This window comes from Schistocerca serialis, unplaced genomic scaffold, assembly GCF_023864345.2.
Source record: "Schistocerca serialis cubense isolate TAMUIC-IGC-003099 unplaced genomic scaffold, iqSchSeri2.2 HiC_scaffold_1382, whole genome shotgun sequence".
Taxonomy (NCBI): domain Eukaryota; kingdom Metazoa; phylum Arthropoda; class Insecta; order Orthoptera; family Acrididae; genus Schistocerca; species Schistocerca serialis.
The window spans coordinates 1,420-20,646 of record NW_026047605.1 but is presented as its reverse complement, the minus strand read 5'-3'; the positions used below and the strand labels follow the sequence as shown (position 1 = coordinate 20,646).

The 19,227-nt window shown below is 50.1% G+C and overlaps 9 non-coding genes across 9 annotated transcripts; all 9 read left to right on the top strand.

Moving 5' to 3' along the window:
* The first annotated feature begins 1,317 nt into the window (after positions 1–1,317).
* Positions 1,318–1,401, top strand: Trnal-uaa (transfer RNA leucine (anticodon UAA)). Its single transcript has one exon. It is a non-coding gene; the product is annotated as a tRNA-Leu (tRNA).
* A 1,786-nt stretch (positions 1,402–3,187) lies between these two features.
* On the top strand, positions 3,188–3,271 carry Trnal-uaa (transfer RNA leucine (anticodon UAA)). The gene has a single exon. It is a non-coding gene; the product is annotated as a tRNA-Leu (tRNA).
* Positions 3,272–5,057: 1,786 nt separating this feature from the next.
* Positions 5,058–5,141, top strand: Trnal-uaa (transfer RNA leucine (anticodon UAA)). Its single transcript has one exon. It is a non-coding gene; the product is annotated as a tRNA-Leu (tRNA).
* A 1,786-nt stretch (positions 5,142–6,927) lies between these two features.
* Trnal-uaa (transfer RNA leucine (anticodon UAA)) lies at positions 6,928–7,011 on the top strand. The gene has a single exon. It is a non-coding gene; the product is annotated as a tRNA-Leu (tRNA).
* A 1,786-nt stretch (positions 7,012–8,797) lies between these two features.
* On the top strand, positions 8,798–8,881 carry Trnal-uaa (transfer RNA leucine (anticodon UAA)). Its single transcript has one exon. It is a non-coding gene; the product is annotated as a tRNA-Leu (tRNA).
* Positions 8,882–10,667: 1,786 nt separating this feature from the next.
* Trnal-uaa (transfer RNA leucine (anticodon UAA)) lies at positions 10,668–10,751 on the top strand. The gene has a single exon. It is a non-coding gene; the product is annotated as a tRNA-Leu (tRNA).
* Positions 10,752–12,540: 1,789 nt separating this feature from the next.
* Trnal-uaa (transfer RNA leucine (anticodon UAA)) lies at positions 12,541–12,624 on the top strand. The gene has a single exon. It is a non-coding gene; the product is annotated as a tRNA-Leu (tRNA).
* A 1,786-nt stretch (positions 12,625–14,410) lies between these two features.
* Positions 14,411–14,494, top strand: Trnal-uaa (transfer RNA leucine (anticodon UAA)). The gene has a single exon. It is a non-coding gene; the product is annotated as a tRNA-Leu (tRNA).
* A 3,883-nt stretch (positions 14,495–18,377) lies between these two features.
* On the top strand, positions 18,378–18,461 carry Trnal-uaa (transfer RNA leucine (anticodon UAA)). The gene has a single exon. It is a non-coding gene; the product is annotated as a tRNA-Leu (tRNA).
* The last annotated feature ends 766 nt before the right edge of the window (positions 18,462–19,227 follow it).

Here is a 19,227-nt window from a genome sequence, read left to right as displayed (position 1 = left end):
CTGAGATGTCCGCACGTCTGGAAACGTTCTCGCCGACTTGTGTGCCACGCTGACGACGCGGGTTCTCGTCCGATCACCGAAGTTAAGCAGCGTTTTTGCGTGCTTAGTACACGGCTCAGTGGCTAACTAGGAAGTCTGCGTGCTGTTGGAATCTTTTATTTTGCCTTTTCCCTTAGTTTTCGGTGTTGCTGCGCGGTAATGATACGGTCCAGCACGCTGACCCCTCTCTTGCCTCTCGGGACGCAAATTCGCGAACCTGCGGCCACAGTCAAATGAAAGGGTCCGTTGTGCGTTTGTCGAGTTGGTCTCTCCCAGTCGTTTCTAGCGCCCTTCCTCTACATATACGACCATTTGCAAGCGTCAGCTTTCGCGTCAGCCGAGCAAAGTCGAGACAAGTCGACACATGGGGACACACGATGCTGTGAATCGCAATCCGCACTAGCCTACGCGGAGCGGGACGAGGGGCGAAGGAAAACCATTCGTAACACGACAGTTCGGAAATTCGACGATCGCGAGCGTTGGAAACACTCTCCTGGGTAAAGAAGACAACTTCGGTGCGGTGTCCGGGTTTCGAACCCGGATCAGCTACTTGGGAAGCAACCATGCTGACCGACACAGCACCACCGCCTTCTGCTACGCGCTGCTTGCGCCGTGATGTGTCGCCTTCCCTCCTGGCGCCAGAGGCCGAAGGCAATCTCGCTGTAGGCGCTCAACGCCGAGTGGAAGGCGAGCACATGTGAACCCGTTTTCCTGGTGCTGCTAGGGCCATATACTGAAACTGAGCGCAGAACTAACTTTTACTGAAGAATCTGCCCTTTAATGCACATCAGGGCGAACACGAAATTTCTAATATGAAGTACTCACTGACGATCCAAAGACGTTTCAGTATGTACGCGTCGGTACCACCGGGGCAGTGCCTAAGTATTGTAAAGTGAAGGTCGACAGTTTGAGCCTCACGGGAAGTATTTCATTGGCTTCCCACGAGTGCGTGATGCACAGCGTGGCTGTTGCTAGGAAACGGCCTTATTTGCCGTTGGCCAATATCTAGTTTTCTTTGCATCAATGTGAAAATGTTCCTATTACTAAATACAGTTTTGCTAGTTACAGTTCAAACTAGAAACGACGGAAGAAAGCGGTCCAACGCGCCACATTGCTTCCCGAAAGGGAGGGTGCATTTTCTACGCCATGTCTGACATTGCGTCTTAAATTTTCTAAAACTGACATAATTCCATCCTACCGAAAAAAGAAACAGATTTCGCAGTGAGGTTCTTTGAGATATTGCTAGAGATGGAAGTCTCTGGAGCTCTTGCCTCGCACGTCAGATTGGCCGAGCGGTCTAAGGCGCCAGATTTAAGCTCTGGTTCCCGCAAGGGAGCGTGGGTTCGAACCCCACATCTGACAAAGCATTTTAAACATTCTGAAACTAACATACTCCCTTGATCTTACAGAACAAGTAAATTATGCAGGAACACGCCGCAGATTTTACTAGAGACGACAGTGACAGCCCGAGCGGTCGAAAAGAAATAGCGGAACATACTTTTCCTGCGTCGAGGTTTAGCTCTTCTCACGGACGTTTCCGTTGTTGTTGTGCTGTGGCTCTGGGTTCCAAGCGACAGCGAGAAAACCTCAACAGCAACGCATACGTGTTTAAATGAATCTTAAGGCCTTAATAAAGATAGATGAAACGGTGGTTCAGGTGCTGGAGTTCTGAAGCGGCCGTATTGCGTGGGCAGTATGCTCACTAAGTTAATGTGTCATGCTAACAACGGGAAGGCTATGGGTTACATCCCACCAAGGGATATTCCATATTGCTTCCCTAAAAGGCAGCGCGAGAGACTGCCAGGCAAATCCCAAGTGATCTGTACAAGGACTGAGATGTCCGCACGTCTGGAAACGTTCTCGCCGACTTGTGTGCCACGCTGACGACGCGGGTTCTCGTCCGATCACCGAAGTTAAGCAGCGTTTTTGCGTGCTTAGTACACGGCTCAGTGGCTAACTAGGAAGTCTGCGTGCTGTTGGAATCTTTTATTTTGCCTTTTCCCTTAGTTTTCGGTGTTGCTGCGCGGTAATGATACGGTCCAGCACGCTGACCCCTCTCTTGCCTCTCGGGACGCAAATTCGCGAACCTGCGGCCACAGTCAAATGAAAGGGTCCGTTGTGCGTTTGTCGAGTTGGTCTCTCCCAGTCGTTTCTAGCGCCCTTCCTCTACATATACGACCATTTGCAAGCGTCAGCTTTCGCGTCAGCCGAGCAAAGTCGAGACAAGTCGACACATGGGGACACACGATGCTGTGAATCGCAATCCGCACTAGCCTACGCGGAGCGGGACGAGGGGCGAAGGAAAACCATTCGTAACACGACAGTTCGGAAATTCGACGATCGCGAGCGTTGGAAACACTCTCCTGGGTAAAGAAGACAACTTCGGTGCGGTGTCCGGGTTTCGAACCCGGATCAGCTACTTGGGAAGCAACCATGCTGACCGACACAGCACCACCGCCTTCTGCTACGCGCTGCTTGCGCCGTGATGTGTCGCCTTCCCTCCTGGCGCCAGAGGCCGAAGGCAATCTCGCTGTAGGCGCTCAACGCCGAGTGGAAGGCGAGCACATGTGAACCCGTTTTCCTGGTGCTGCTAGGGCCATATACTGAAACTGAGCGCAGAACTAACTTTTACTGAAGAATCTGCCCTTTAATGCACATCAGGGCGAACACGAAATTTCTAATATGAAGTACTCACTGACGATCCAAAGACGTTTCAGTATGTACGCGTCGGTACCACCGGGGCAGTGCCTAAGTATTGTAAAGTGAAGGTCGACAGTTTGAGCCTCACGGGAAGTATTTCATTGGCTTCCCACGAGTGCGTGATGCACAGCGTGGCTGTTGCTAGGAAACGGCCTTATTTGCCGTTGGCCAATATCTAGTTTTCTTTGCATCAATGTGAAAATGTTCCTATTACTAAATACAGTTTTGCTAGTTACAGTTCAAACTAGAAACGACGGAAGAAAGCGGTCCAACGCGCCACATTGCTTCCCGAAAGGGAGGGTGCATTTTCTACGCCATGTCTGACATTGCGTCTTAAATTTTCTAAAACTGACATAATTCCATCCTACCGAAAAAAGAAACAGATTTCGCAGTGAGGTTCTTTGAGATATTGCTAGAGATGGAAGTCTCTGGAGCTCTTGCCTCGCACGTCAGATTGGCCGAGCGGTCTAAGGCGCCAGATTTAAGCTCTGGTTCCCGCAAGGGAGCGTGGGTTCGAACCCCACATCTGACAAAGCATTTTAAACATTCTGAAACTAACATACTCCCTTGATCTTACAGAACAAGTAAATTATGCAGGAACACGCCGCAGATTTTACTAGAGACGACAGTGACAGCCCGAGCGGTCGAAAAGAAATAGCGGAACATACTTTTCCTGCGTCGAGGTTTAGCTCTTCTCACGGACGTTTCCGTTGTTGTTGTGCTGTGGCTCTGGGTTCCAAGCGACAGCGAGAAAACCTCAACAGCAACGCATACGTGTTTAAATGAATCTTAAGGCCTTAATAAAGATAGATGAAACGGTGGTTCAGGTGCTGGAGTTCTGAAGCGGCCGTATTGCGTGGGCAGTATGCTCACTAAGTTAATGTGTCATGCTAACAACGGGAAGGCTATGGGTTACATCCCACCAAGGGATATTCCATATTGCTTCCCTAAAAGGCAGCGCGAGAGACTGCCAGGCAAATCCCAAGTGATCTGTACAAGGACTGAGATGTCCGCACGTCTGGAAACGTTCTCGCCGACTTGTGTGCCACGCTGACGACGCGGGTTCTCGTCCGATCACCGAAGTTAAGCAGCGTTTTTGCGTGCTTAGTACACGGCTCAGTGGCTAACTAGGAAGTCTGCGTGCTGTTGGAATCTTTTATTTTGCCTTTTCCCTTAGTTTTCGGTGTTGCTGCGCGGTAATGATACGGTCCAGCACGCTGACCCCTCTCTTGCCTCTCGGGACGCAAATTCGCGAACCTGCGGCCACAGTCAAATGAAAGGGTCCGTTGTGCGTTTGTCGAGTTGGTCTCTCCCAGTCGTTTCTAGCGCCCTTCCTCTACATATACGACCATTTGCAAGCGTCAGCTTTCGCGTCAGCCGAGCAAAGTCGAGACAAGTCGACACATGGGGACACACGATGCTGTGAATCGCAATCCGCACTAGCCTACGCGGAGCGGGACGAGGGGCGAAGGAAAACCATTCGTAACACGACAGTTCGGAAATTCGACGATCGCGAGCGTTGGAAACACTCTCCTGGGTAAAGAAGACAACTTCGGTGCGGTGTCCGGGTTTCGAACCCGGATCAGCTACTTGGGAAGCAACCATGCTGACCGACACAGCACCACCGCCTTCTGCTACGCGCTGCTTGCGCCGTGATGTGTCGCCTTCCCTCCTGGCGCCAGAGGCCGAAGGCAATCTCGCTGTAGGCGCTCAACGCCGAGTGGAAGGCGAGCACATGTGAACCCGTTTTCCTGGTGCTGCTAGGGCCATATACTGAAACTGAGCGCAGAACTAACTTTTACTGAAGAATCTGCCCTTTAATGCACATCAGGGCGAACACGAAATTTCTAATATGAAGTACTCACTGACGATCCAAAGACGTTTCAGTATGTACGCGTCGGTACCACCGGGGCAGTGCCTAAGTATTGTAAAGTGAAGGTCGACAGTTTGAGCCTCACGGGAAGTATTTCATTGGCTTCCCACGAGTGCGTGATGCACAGCGTGGCTGTTGCTAGGAAACGGCCTTATTTGCCGTTGGCCAATATCTAGTTTTCTTTGCATCAATGTGAAAATGTTCCTATTACTAAATACAGTTTTGCTAGTTACAGTTCAAACTAGAAACGACGGAAGAAAGCGGTCCAACGCGCCACATTGCTTCCCGAAAGGGAGGGTGCATTTTCTACGCCATGTCTGACATTGCGTCTTAAATTTTCTAAAACTGACATAATTCCATCCTACCGAAAAAAGAAACAGATTTCGCAGTGAGGTTCTTTGAGATATTGCTAGAGATGGAAGTCTCTGGAGCTCTTGCCTCGCACGTCAGATTGGCCGAGCGGTCTAAGGCGCCAGATTTAAGCTCTGGTTCCCGCAAGGGAGCGTGGGTTCGAACCCCACATCTGACAAAGCATTTTAAACATTCTGAAACTAACATACTCCCTTGATCTTACAGAACAAGTAAATTATGCAGGAACACGCCGCAGATTTTACTAGAGACGACAGTGACAGCCCGAGCGGTCGAAAAGAAATAGCGGAACATACTTTTCCTGCGTCGAGGTTTAGCTCTTCTCACGGACGTTTCCGTTGTTGTTGTGCTGTGGCTCTGGGTTCCAAGCGACAGCGAGAAAACCTCAACAGCAACGCATACGTGTTTAAATGAATCTTAAGGCCTTAATAAAGATAGATGAAACGGTGGTTCAGGTGCTGGAGTTCTGAAGCGGCCGTATTGCGTGGGCAGTATGCTCACTAAGTTAATGTGTCATGCTAACAACGGGAAGGCTATGGGTTACATCCCACCAAGGGATATTCCATATTGCTTCCCTAAAAGGCAGCGCGAGAGACTGCCAGGCAAATCCCAAGTGATCTGTACAAGGACTGAGATGTCCGCACGTCTGGAAACGTTCTCGCCGACTTGTGTGCCACGCTGACGACGCGGGTTCTCGTCCGATCACCGAAGTTAAGCAGCGTTTTTGCGTGCTTAGTACACGGCTCAGTGGCTAACTAGGAAGTCTGCGTGCTGTTGGAATCTTTTATTTTGCCTTTTCCCTTAGTTTTCGGTGTTGCTGCGCGGTAATGATACGGTCCAGCACGCTGACCCCTCTCTTGCCTCTCGGGACGCAAATTCGCGAACCTGCGGCCACAGTCAAATGAAAGGGTCCGTTGTGCGTTTGTCGAGTTGGTCTCTCCCAGTCGTTTCTAGCGCCCTTCCTCTACATATACGACCATTTGCAAGCGTCAGCTTTCGCGTCAGCCGAGCAAAGTCGAGACAAGTCGACACATGGGGACACACGATGCTGTGAATCGCAATCCGCACTAGCCTACGCGGAGCGGGACGAGGGGCGAAGGAAAACCATTCGTAACACGACAGTTCGGAAATTCGACGATCGCGAGCGTTGGAAACACTCTCCTGGGTAAAGAAGACAACTTCGGTGCGGTGTCCGGGTTTCGAACCCGGATCAGCTACTTGGGAAGCAACCATGCTGACCGACACAGCACCACCGCCTTCTGCTACGCGCTGCTTGCGCCGTGATGTGTCGCCTTCCCTCCTGGCGCCAGAGGCCGAAGGCAATCTCGCTGTAGGCGCTCAACGCCGAGTGGAAGGCGAGCACATGTGAACCCGTTTTCCTGGTGCTGCTAGGGCCATATACTGAAACTGAGCGCAGAACTAACTTTTACTGAAGAATCTGCCCTTTAATGCACATCAGGGCGAACACGAAATTTCTAATATGAAGTACTCACTGACGATCCAAAGACGTTTCAGTATGTACGCGTCGGTACCACCGGGGCAGTGCCTAAGTATTGTAAAGTGAAGGTCGACAGTTTGAGCCTCACGGGAAGTATTTCATTGGCTTCCCACGAGTGCGTGATGCACAGCGTGGCTGTTGCTAGGAAACGGCCTTATTTGCCGTTGGCCAATATCTAGTTTTCTTTGCATCAATGTGAAAATGTTCCTATTACTAAATACAGTTTTGCTAGTTACAGTTCAAACTAGAAACGACGGAAGAAAGCGGTCCAACGCGCCACATTGCTTCCCGAAAGGGAGGGTGCATTTTCTACGCCATGTCTGACATTGCGTCTTAAATTTTCTAAAACTGACATAATTCCATCCTACCGAAAAAAGAAACAGATTTCGCAGTGAGGTTCTTTGAGATATTGCTAGAGATGGAAGTCTCTGGAGCTCTTGCCTCGCACGTCAGATTGGCCGAGCGGTCTAAGGCGCCAGATTTAAGCTCTGGTTCCCGCAAGGGAGCGTGGGTTCGAACCCCACATCTGACAAAGCATTTTAAACATTCTGAAACTAACATACTCCCTTGATCTTACAGAACAAGTAAATTATGCAGGAACACGCCGCAGATTTTACTAGAGACGACAGTGACAGCCCGAGCGGTCGAAAAGAAATAGCGGAACATACTTTTCCTGCGTCGAGGTTTAGCTCTTCTCACGGACGTTTCCGTTGTTGTTGTGCTGTGGCTCTGGGTTCCAAGCGACAGCGAGAAAACCTCAACAGCAACGCATACGTGTTTAAATGAATCTTAAGGCCTTAATAAAGATAGATGAAACGGTGGTTCAGGTGCTGGAGTTCTGAAGCGGCCGTATTGCGTGGGCAGTATGCTCACTAAGTTAATGTGTCATGCTAACAACGGGAAGGCTATGGGTTACATCCCACCAAGGGATATTCCATATTGCTTCCCTAAAAGGCAGCGCGAGAGACTGCCAGGCAAATCCCAAGTGATCTGTACAAGGACTGAGATGTCCGCACGTCTGGAAACGTTCTCGCCGACTTGTGTGCCACGCTGACGACGCGGGTTCTCGTCCGATCACCGAAGTTAAGCAGCGTTTTTGCGTGCTTAGTACACGGCTCAGTGGCTAACTAGGAAGTCTGCGTGCTGTTGGAATCTTTTATTTTGCCTTTTCCCTTAGTTTTCGGTGTTGCTGCGCGGTAATGATACGGTCCAGCACGCTGACCCCTCTCTTGCCTCTCGGGACGCAAATTCGCGAACCTGCGGCCACAGTCAAATGAAAGGGTCCGTTGTGCGTTTGTCGAGTTGGTCTCTCCCAGTCGTTTCTAGCGCCCTTCCTCTACATATACGACCATTTGCAAGCGTCAGCTTTCGCGTCAGCCGAGCAAAGTCGAGACAAGTCGACACATGGGGACACACGATGCTGTGAATCGCAATCCGCACTAGCCTACGCGGAGCGGGACGAGGGGCGAAGGAAAACCATTCGTAACACGACAGTTCGGAAATTCGACGATCGCGAGCGTTGGAAACACTCTCCTGGGTAAAGAAGACAACTTCGGTGCGGTGTCCGGGTTTCGAACCCGGATCAGCTACTTGGGAAGCAACCATGCTGACCGACACAGCACCACCGCCTTCTGCTACGCGCTGCTTGCGCCGTGATGTGTCGCCTTCCCTCCTGGCGCCAGAGGCCGAAGGCAATCTCGCTGTAGGCGCTCAACGCCGAGTGGAAGGCGAGCACATGTGAACCCGTTTTCCTGGTGCTGCTAGGGCCATATACTGAAACTGAGCGCAGAACTAACTTTTACTGAAGAATCTGCCCTTTAATGCACATCAGGGCGAACACGAAATTTCTAATATGAAGTACTCACTGACGATCCAAAGACGTTTCAGTATGTACGCGTCGGTACCACCGGGGCAGTGCCTAAGTATTGTAAAGTGAAGGTCGACAGTTTGAGCCTCACGGGAAGTATTTCATTGGCTTCCCACGAGTGCGTGATGCACAGCGTGGCTGTTGCTAGGAAACGGCCTTATTTGCCGTTGGCCAATATCTAGTTTTCTTTGCATCAATGTGAAAATGTTCCTATTACTAAATACAGTTTTGCTAGTTACAGTTCAAACTAGAAACGACGGAAGAAAGCGGTCCAACGCGCCACATTGCTTCCCGAAAGGGAGGGTGCATTTTCTACGCCATGTCTGACATTGCGTCTTAAATTTTCTAAAACTGACATAATTCCATCCTACCGAAAAAAGAAACAGATTTCGCAGTGAGGTTCTTTGAGATATTGCTAGAGATGGAAGTCTCTGGAGCTCTTGCCTCGCACGTCAGATTGGCCGAGCGGTCTAAGGCGCCAGATTTAAGCTCTGGTTCCCGCAAGGGAGCGTGGGTTCGAACCCCACATCTGACAAAGCATTTTAAACATTCTGAAACTAACATACTCCCTTGATCTTACAGAACAAGTAAATTATGCAGGAACACGCCGCAGATTTTACTAGAGACGACAGTGACAGCCCGAGCGGTCGAAAAGAAATAGCGGAACATACTTTTCCTGCGTCGAGGTTTAGCTCTTCTCACGGACGTTTCCGTTGTTGTTGTGCTGTGGCTCTGGGTTCCAAGCGACAGCGAGAAAACCTCAACAGCAACGCATACGTGTTTAAATGAATCTTAAGGCCTTAATAAAGATAGATGAAACGGTGGTTCAGGTGCTGGAGTTCTGAAGCGGCCGTATTGCGTGGGCAGTATGCTCACTAAGTTAATGTGTCATGCTAACAACGGGAAGGCTATGGGTTACATCCCACCAAGGGATATTCCATATTGCTTCCCTAAAAGGCAGCGCGAGAGACTGCCAGGCAAATCCCAAGTGATCTGTACAAGGACTGAGATGTCCGCACGTCTGGAAACGTTCTCGCCGACTTGTGTGCCACGCTGACGACGCGGGTTCTCGTCCGATCACCGAAGTTAAGCAGCGTTTTTGCGTGCTTAGTACACGGCTCAGTGGCTAACTAGGAAGTCTGCGTGCTGTTGGAATCTTTTATTTTGCCTTTTCCCTTAGTTTTCGGTGTTGCTGCGCGGTAATGATACGGTCCAGCACGCTGACCCCTCTCTTGCCTCTCGGGACGCAAATTCGCGAACCTGCGGCCACAGTCAAATGAAAGGGTCCGTTGTGCGTTTGTCGAGTTGGTCTCTCCCAGTCGTTTCTAGCGCCCTTCCTCTACATATACGACCATTTGCAAGCGTCAGCTTTCGCGTCAGCCGAGCAAAGTCGAGACAAGTCGACACATGGGGACACACGATGCTGTGAATCGCAATCCGCACTAGCCTACGCGGAGCGGGACGAGGGGCGAAGGAAAACCATTCGTAACACGACAGTTCGGAAATTCGACGATCGCGAGCGTTGGAAACACTCTCCTGGGTAAAGAAGACAACTTCGGTGCGGTGTCCGGGTTTCGAACCCGGATCAGCTACTTGGGAAGCAACCATGCTGACCGACACAGCACCACCGCCTTCTGCTACGCGCTGCTTGCGCCGTGATGTGTCGCCTTCCCTCCTGGCGCCAGAGGCCGAAGGCAATCTCGCTGTAGGCGCTCAACGCCGAGTGGAAGGCGAGCACATGTGAACCCGTTTTCCTGGTGCTGCTAGGGCCATATACTGAAACTGAGCGCAGAACTAACTTTTACTGAAGAATCTGCCCTTTAATGCACATCAGGGCGAACACGAAATTTCTAATATGAAGTACTCACTGACGATCCAAAGACGTTTCAGTATGTACGCGTCGGTACCACCGGGGCAGTGCCTAAGTATTGTAAAGTGAAGGTCGACAGTTTGAGCCTCACGGGAAGTATTTCATTGGCTTCCCACGAGTGCGTGATGCACAGCGTGGCTGTTGCTAGGAAACGGCCTTATTTGCCGTTGGCCAATATCTAGTTTTCTTTGCATCAATGTGAAAATGTTCCTATTACTAAATACAGTTTTGCTAGTTACAGTTCAAACTAGAAACGACGGAAGAAAGCGGTCCAACGCGCCACATTGCTTCCCGAAAGGGAGGGTGCATTTTCTACGCCATGTCTGACATTGCGTCTTAAATTTTCTAAAACTGACATAATTCCATCCTACCGAAAAAAGAAACAGATTTCGCAGTGAGGTTCTTTGAGATATTGCTAGAGATGGAAGTCTCTGGAGCTCTTGCCTCGCACGTCAGATTGGCCGAGCGGTCTAAGGCGCCAGATTTAAGCTCTGGTTCCCGCAAGGGAGCGTGGGTTCGAACCCCACATCTGACAAAGCATTTTAAACATTCTGAAACTAACATACTCCCTTGATCTTACAGAACAAGTAAATTATGCAGGAACACGCCGCAGATTTTACTAGAGACGACAGTGACAGCCCGAGCGGTCGAAAAGAAATAGCGGAACATACTTTTCCTGCGTCGAGGTTTAGCTCTTCTCACGGACGTTTCCGTTGTTGTTGTGCTGTGGCTCTGGGTTCCAAGCGACAGCGAGAAAACCTCAACAGCAACGCATACGTGTTTAAATGAATCTTAAGGCCTTAATAAAGATAGATGAAACGGTGGTTCAGGTGCTGGAGTTCTGAAGCGGCCGTATTGCGTGGGCAGTATGCTCACTAAGTTAATGTGTCATGCTAACAACGGGAAGGCTATGGGTTACATCCCACCAAGGGATATTCCATATTGCTTCCCTAAAAGGCAGCGCGAGAGACTGCCAGGCAAATCCCAAGTGATCTGTACAAGGACTGAGATGTCCGCACGTCTGGAAACGTTCTCGCCGACTTGTGTGCCACGCTGACGACGCGGGTTCTCGTCCGATCACCGAAGTTAAGCAGCGTTTTTGCGTGCTTAGTACACGGCTCAGTGGCTAACTAGGAAGTCTGCGTGCTGTTGGAATCTTTTATTTTGCCTTTTCCCTTAGTTTTCGGTGTTGCTGCGCGGTAATGATACGGTCCAGCACGCTGACCCCTCTCTTGCCTCTCGGGACGCAAATTCGCGAACCTGCGGCCACAGTCAAATGAAAGGGTCCGTTGTGCGTTTGTCGAGTTGGTCTCTCCCAGTCGTTTCTAGCGCCCTTCCTCTACATATACGACCATTTGCAAGCGTCAGCTTTCGCGTCAGCCGAGCAAAGTCGAGACAAGTCGACACATGGGGACACACGATGCTGTGAATCGCAATCCGCACTAGCCTACGCGGAGCGGGACGAGGGGCGAAGGAAAACCATTCGTAACACGACAGTTCGGAAATTCGACGATCGCGAGCGTTGGAAACACTCTCCTGGGTAAAGAAGAAGACAACTTCGGTGCGGTGTCCGGGTTTCGAACCCGGATCAGCTACTTGGGAAGCAACCATGCTGACCGACACAGCACCACCGCCTTCTGCTACGCGCTGCTTGCGCCGTGATGTGTCGCCTTCCCTCCTGGCGCCAGAGGCCGAAGGCAATCTCGCTGTAGGCGCTCAACGCCGAGTGGAAGGCGAGCACATGTGAACCCGTTTTCCTGGTGCTGCTAGGGCCATATACTGAAACTGAGCGCAGAACTAACTTTTACTGAAGAATCTGCCCTTTAATGCACATCAGGGCGAACACGAAATTTCTAATATGAAGTACTCACTGACGATCCAAAGACGTTTCAGTATGTACGCGTCGGTACCACCGGGGCAGTGCCTAAGTATTGTAAAGTGAAGGTCGACAGTTTGAGCCTCACGGGAAGTATTTCATTGGCTTCCCACGAGTGCGTGATGCACAGCGTGGCTGTTGCTAGGAAACGGCCTTATTTGCCGTTGGCCAATATCTAGTTTTCTTTGCATCAATGTGAAAATGTTCCTATTACTAAATACAGTTTTGCTAGTTACAGTTCAAACTAGAAACGACGGAAGAAAGCGGTCCAACGCGCCACATTGCTTCCCGAAAGGGAGGGTGCATTTTCTACGCCATGTCTGACATTGCGTCTTAAATTTTCTAAAACTGACATAATTCCATCCTACCGAAAAAAGAAACAGATTTCGCAGTGAGGTTCTTTGAGATATTGCTAGAGATGGAAGTCTCTGGAGCTCTTGCCTCGCACGTCAGATTGGCCGAGCGGTCTAAGGCGCCAGATTTAAGCTCTGGTTCCCGCAAGGGAGCGTGGGTTCGAACCCCACATCTGACAAAGCATTTTAAACATTCTGAAACTAACATACTCCCTTGATCTTACAGAACAAGTAAATTATGCAGGAACACGCCGCAGATTTTACTAGAGACGACAGTGACAGCCCGAGCGGTCGAAAAGAAATAGCGGAACATACTTTTCCTGCGTCGAGGTTTAGCTCTTCTCACGGACGTTTCCGTTGTTGTTGTGCTGTGGCTCTGGGTTCCAAGCGACAGCGAGAAAACCTCAACAGCAACGCATACGTGTTTAAATGAATCTTAAGGCCTTAATAAAGATAGATGAAACGGTGGTTCAGGTGCTGGAGTTCTGAAGCGGCCGTATTGCGTGGGCAGTATGCTCACTAAGTTAATGTGTCATGCTAACAACGGGAAGGCTATGGGTTACATCCCACCAAGGGATATTCCATATTGCTTCCCTAAAAGGCAGCGCGAGAGACTGCCAGGCAAATCCCAAGTGATCTGTACAAGGACTGAGATGTCCGCACGTCTGGAAACGTTCTCGCCGACTTGTGTGCCACGCTGACGACGCGGGTTCTCGTCCGATCACCGAAGTTAAGCAGCGTTTTTGCGTGCTTAGTACACGGCTCAGTGGCTAACTAGGAAGTCTGCGTGCTGTTGGAATCTTTTATTTTGCCTTTTCCCTTAGTTTTCGGTGTTGCTGCGCGGTAATGATACGGTCCAGCACGCTGACCCCTCTCTTGCCTCTCGGGACGCAAATTCGCGAACCTGCGGCCACAGTCAAATGAAAGGGTCCGTTGTGCGTTTGTCGAGTTGGTCTCTCCCAGTCGTTTCTAGCGCCCTTCCTCTACATATACGACCATTTGCAAGCGTCAGCTTTCGCGTCAGCCGAGCAAAGTCGAGACAAGTCGACACATGGGGACACACGATGCTGTGAATCGCAATCCGCACTAGCCTACGCGGAGCGGGACGAGGGGCGAAGGAAAACCATTCGTAACACGACAGTTCGGAAATTCGACGATCGCGAGCGTTGGAAACACTCTCCTGGGTAAAGAAGACAACTTCGGTGCGGTGTCCGGGTTTCGAACCCGGATCAGCTACTTGGGAAGCAACCATGCTGACCGACACAGCACCACCGCCTTCTGCTACGCGCTGCTTGCGCCGTGATGTGTCGCCTTCCCTCCTGGCGCCAGAGGCCGAAGGCAATCTCGCTGTAGGCGCTCAACGCCGAGTGGAAGGCGAGCACATGTGAACCCGTTTTCCTGGTGCTGCTAGGGCCATATACTGAAACTGAGCGCAGAACTAACTTTTACTGAAGAATCTGCCCTTTAATGCACATCAGGGCGAACACGAAATTTCTAATATGAAGTACTCACTGACGATCCAAAGACGTTTCAGTATGTACGCGTCGGTACCACCGGGGCAGTGCCTAAGTATTGTAAAGTGAAGGTCGACAGTTTGAGCCTCACGGGAAGTATTTCATTGGCTTCCCACGAGTGCGTGATGCACAGCGTGGCTGTTGCTAGGAAACGGCCTTATTTGCCGTTGGCCAATATCTAGTTTTCTTTGCATCAATGTGAAAATGTTCCTATTACTAAATACAGTTTTGCTAGTTACAGTTCAAACTAGAAACGACGGAAGAAAGCGGTCCAACGCGCCACATTGCTTCCCGAAAGGGAGGGTGCATTTTCTACGCCATGTCTGACATTGCGTCTTAAATTTTCTAAAACTGACATAATTCCATCCTACCGAAAAAAGAAACAGATTTCGCAGTGAGGTTCTTTGAGATATTGCTAGAGATGGAAGTCTCTGGAGCTCTTGCCTCGCACGTCAGATTGGCCGAGCGGTCTAAGGCGCCAGATTTAAGCTCTGGTTCCCGCAAGGGAGCGTGGGTTCGAACCCCACATCTGACAAAGCATTTTAAACATTCTGAAACTAACATACTCCCTTGATCTTACAGAACAAGTAAATTATGCAGGAACACGCCGCAGATTTTACTAGAGACGACAGTGACAGCCCGAGCGGTCGAAAAGAAATAGCGGAACATACTTTTCCTGCGTCGAGGTTTAGCTCTTCTCACGGACGTTTCCGTTGTTGTTGTGCTGTGGCTCTGGGTTCCAAGCGACAGCGAGAAAACCTCAACAGCAACGCATACGTGTTTAAATGAATCTTAAGGCCTTAATAAAGATAGATGAAACGGTGGTTCAGGTGCTGGAGTTCTGAAGCGGCCGTATTGCGTGGGCAGTATGCTCACTAAGTTAATGTGTCATGCTAACAACGGGAAGGCTAGGGTTACATCCCACCAAGGGATATTCCATATTGCTTCCCTAAAAGGCAGCGCGAGAGACTGCCAGGCAAATCCCAAGTGATCTGTACAAGGACTGAGATGTCCGCACGTCTGGAACGTTCTCGCCGACTTGTGTGCCACGCTGACGACGCGGGTTCTCGTCCGATCACCGAAGTTAAGCAGCGTTTTTGCGTGCTTAGTACACGGCTCAGTGGCTAACTAGGAAGTCTGCGTGCTGTTGGAATCTTTTATTTTGCCTTTTCCCTTAGTTTTCGGTGTTGCTGCGCGGTAATGATACGGTCCAGCACGCTGACCCCCTCTCTTGCCTCTCGGGACGCAAATTCGCGAACCTGCGGCCACAGTCAAAATGAAAGGGTCCGTTGTGCGTTTGTCGAGTTGGTCTCTCCCAGTCGTTTCTAGCGCCCTTCCTCTACATATACGACCATTTGCAAGCGTCAGCTTTCGCGTCAGCCGAGCAAAGTCGAGACAAGTCGACACATGGGGACACACGATGCTGTGAATCGCAATCCGCACTAGCCTACGCGGAGCGGGACGAGGGGCGAAGGAAACCATTCGTAACACGACAGTTCGGAAATTCGACGATCGCGAGCGTTGGAAACACTCTCCTGGGTAAAGAAGACAACTTCGGTGCGGTGTCCGGGTTTCGAACCCGGATCAGCTACTTGGGAAGCAACCATGCTGACCGACACAGCACCACCCGCCTTCTGCTACGCGCTGCTGCGCCGTGATGTGTCGCCTTCCCTCCTGGCGCCAGAGGCCGAAGGCAATCTCGCTGTAGGCGCTCAACGCCGAGTGGAAGGCGAGCACATGTGAACCCGTTTTCCTGGTGCTGCTAGGGCCATATACTGAAACTGAGCGCAGAACTAACTTTTACTGAAGAATCTGCCCTTTAATGCACATCAGGGCGAACACGAAATTTCTAATATGAAGTACTTCACTGACGATCCAAAGACGTTTCAGTATGTACGCGTCGGTACCACCGGGGCAGTGCCTAAGTATTGTAAAGTGAAGGTCGACAGTTTGAGCCTCACGGGAAGTATTTCATTGGCTTCCCACGAGTGCGTGATGCACAGCGTGGCTGTTGCTAGGAAACGGCCTTATTTGCCGTTGGCCAATATCTAGTTTTCTTTGCATCAATGTGAAAATGTTCCTATTACTAAATACAGTTTTGCTAGTTACAGTTCAAACTAGAAACGACGGAAGAAAGCGGTCCAACGCGCCACATTGCTTCCCGAAAGGGAGGGTGCATTTTCTACGCCATGTCTGACATTGCGTCTTAAATTTTCTAAAACTGACATAATTCCATCCTACCGAAAAAAGAAACAGATTTCGCAGTGAGGTTCTTTGAGATATTGCTAGAGATGGAAGTCTCTGGAGCTCTTGCCTCGCACGTCAGATTGGCCGAGCGGCACCCAACGAACCTTATTCATGATTTCAAATAACATTAAGCTAATGCAAGGTTTCCTATAACTAATTCTCGGTGCCCTCAGTTACTCCCACATAATTTCTGTCTCACTGACCTCTGACAGAATGATAACCGCAGATCTCTCGATGATCACCTGCTAATTAAAAAAAAAAAAAAAAAAAAAAAAAAAAAAAAAAAAAAAAAACAAAAAAAAAGAAAAAAAAAAAGCGGTCTAAGGCGCCAGATTTAAGCTCTGGTTCCCGCAAGGAGCGTGGGTTCGAACCCCACATCTGACAAAGCATTTTAAACATTCTGAAACTAACATACTCCCTTGATCTTACAGAACAAGTAAATTATGCAGGAACACGCCGCAGATTTTACTAGAGACGACAGTGACAGCCCGAGCGGTCGAAAAGAAATAGCGGAACATACTTTTCCTGCGTCGAGGTTTAGCTCTTCTCACGGACGTTTCCGTTGTTGTTGTGCTGTGGCTCTGGGTTCCAAGCGACAGCGAGAAAACCTCAACAGCAACGCATACGTGTTTAAATGAATCTTAAGGCCTTAATAAAGATAGATGAAACGGTGGTTCAGGTGCTGGAGTTCTGAAGCGGCCGTATTGCGTGGGCAGTATGCTCACTAAGTTAATGTGTCATGCTAACAACGGGAAGGCTATGGGTTACATCCCACCAAGGGATATTCCATATTGCTTCCCTAAAAGGCAGCGCGAGAGACTGCCAGGCAAATCCAAGTGATCTGTACAAGGACTGAGATGTCCGCACGTCTGGAAACGTTCTCGCGACTTGTGTGCCACGCTGACGACGCGGGTTCTCGTCCGATCACCGAAGTTAAGCAGCGTTTTTGCGTGCTTAGTACACGGCTCAGTGGCTAACTAGGAAGTCTGCGTGCTGTTGGAATCTTTTATTTTGCCTTTTCCCTTAGTTTTCGGTGTTGCTGCGCGGTAATGATACGGTCCCAGCACGCTGACCCCTCTCTTGCCTCTCGGGACGCAAATTCGCGAACCTGCGGCCACAGTCAAATGAAAGGGTCCGTTGTGCGTTTGTCGAGTTGGTCTCTCCCAGTCGTTTCTAGCGCCCTTCCTCTACATATACGACCATTTGCAAGCGTCAGCTTTCGCGTCAGCCGAGCAAAGTCGAGACAAGTCGACACATGGGGACACACGATGCTGTGAATCGCAATCCGCACTAGCCTACGCGGAGCGGGACGAGGGGCGAAGGAAAACCATTCCGTAACACGACAGTTCGGAAATTCGACGATCGCGAGCGTTGGAAACACTCTCCTGGGTAAAGAAGACAACTTCGGTGCGGTGTCCGGGTTTCGAACCCGGATCAGCTACTTGGGAAGCAACCATGCTGACCGACACAGCACCACCGCCTTCTGCTACGCGCTGCTTGCGCCGTGATGTGTCGCCTTCCCTCCTGGCGCCAGAGGCCGAAGGCAATCTCGCTGTAGGCGCTCAACGCCGAGTGGAAGGCGAGCACATGTGAACCCGTTTTCCTGGTGCTGCTAGGGCCCATATACTGAAACTGAGCGCAGAACTAACTTTTACTGAAGAATCTGCCCTTTAATGCACATCAGGGCGAACACGAAATTTCTAATATGAAGTACTCACTGACGATCCAAAGACGTTTCAGTATGTACGCGTCGGTACCACCGGGGCAGTGCCTAAGTATTGTAAAGTGAAGGTCGACAGTTTGAGCCTCACGGGAAGTATTTCATTGGCTTCCCACGAGTGCGTGATGCACAGCGTGGCTGTTGCTAGGAAACGGCCTTATTTGCCGTTGGCCAATATCTAGTTTTCTTTGCATCAATGTGAAAATGTTCCTATTACTAAATACAGTTTTGCTAGTTACAGTTCAAACTAGAAACGACGGAAGAAAGCGGTCCAACGCGCCACATTGCTTCCCGAAAGGGAGGGTGCATTTTCTACGCCATGTCTGACATTGCGTCTTAAATTTTCTAAAACTGACATAATTCCATCCTACCGAAAAAAGAAACAGATTTCGCAGTGAGGTTCTTTGAGATATTGCTAGAGATGGAAGTCTCTGGAGCTCTTGCCTCGCACGTCAGATTGGCCGAGCGGTCTAAGGCGCCAGATTTAAGCTCTGGTTCCCGCAAGGGAGCGTGGGTTCGAACCCCACATCTGACAAAGCATTTTAAACATTCTGAAACTAACATACTCCCTTGATCTTACAGAACAAGTAAATTATGCAGGAACACGCCGCAGATTTTACTAGAGACGACAGTGACAGCCCGAGCGGTCGAAAAGAAATAGCGGAACATACTTTTCCTGCGTCGAGGTTTAGCTCTTCTCACGGACGTTTCCGTTGTTGTTGTGCTGTGGCTCTGGGTTCCAAGCGACAGCGAGAAAACCTCAACAGCAACGCATACGTGTTTAAATGAATCTTAAGGCCTTAATAAAGATAGATGAAACGGTGGTTCAGGTGCTGGAGTTCTGAAGCGGCCGTATTGCGTGGGCAGTATGCTCACTAAGTTAATGTGTCATGCTAACAACGGGAAGGCTATGGGTTACATCCCACCAAGGGATATTCCATATTGCTTCCCTAAAAGGCAGCGCGAGAGACTGCCAGGCAAATCCCAAGTGATCTGTACAAGGACTGAGATGTCCGCACGTCTGGAAACGTTCTCGCCGACTTGTGTGCCACGCTGACGACGCGGGTTCTCGTCCGATCACCGAAGTTAAGCAGCGTTTTTGCGTGCTTAGTACACGGCTCAGTGGCTAACTAGGAAGTCTGCGTGCTGTTGGAATCTTTTATTTTGCCTTTTCCCTTAGTTTTCGGTGTTGCTGCGCGGTAATGATACGGTCCAGCACGCTGACCCCTCTCTTGCCTCTCGGGACGCAAATTCGCGAACCTGCGGCCACAGTCAAATGAAAGGGTCCGTTGTGCGTTTGT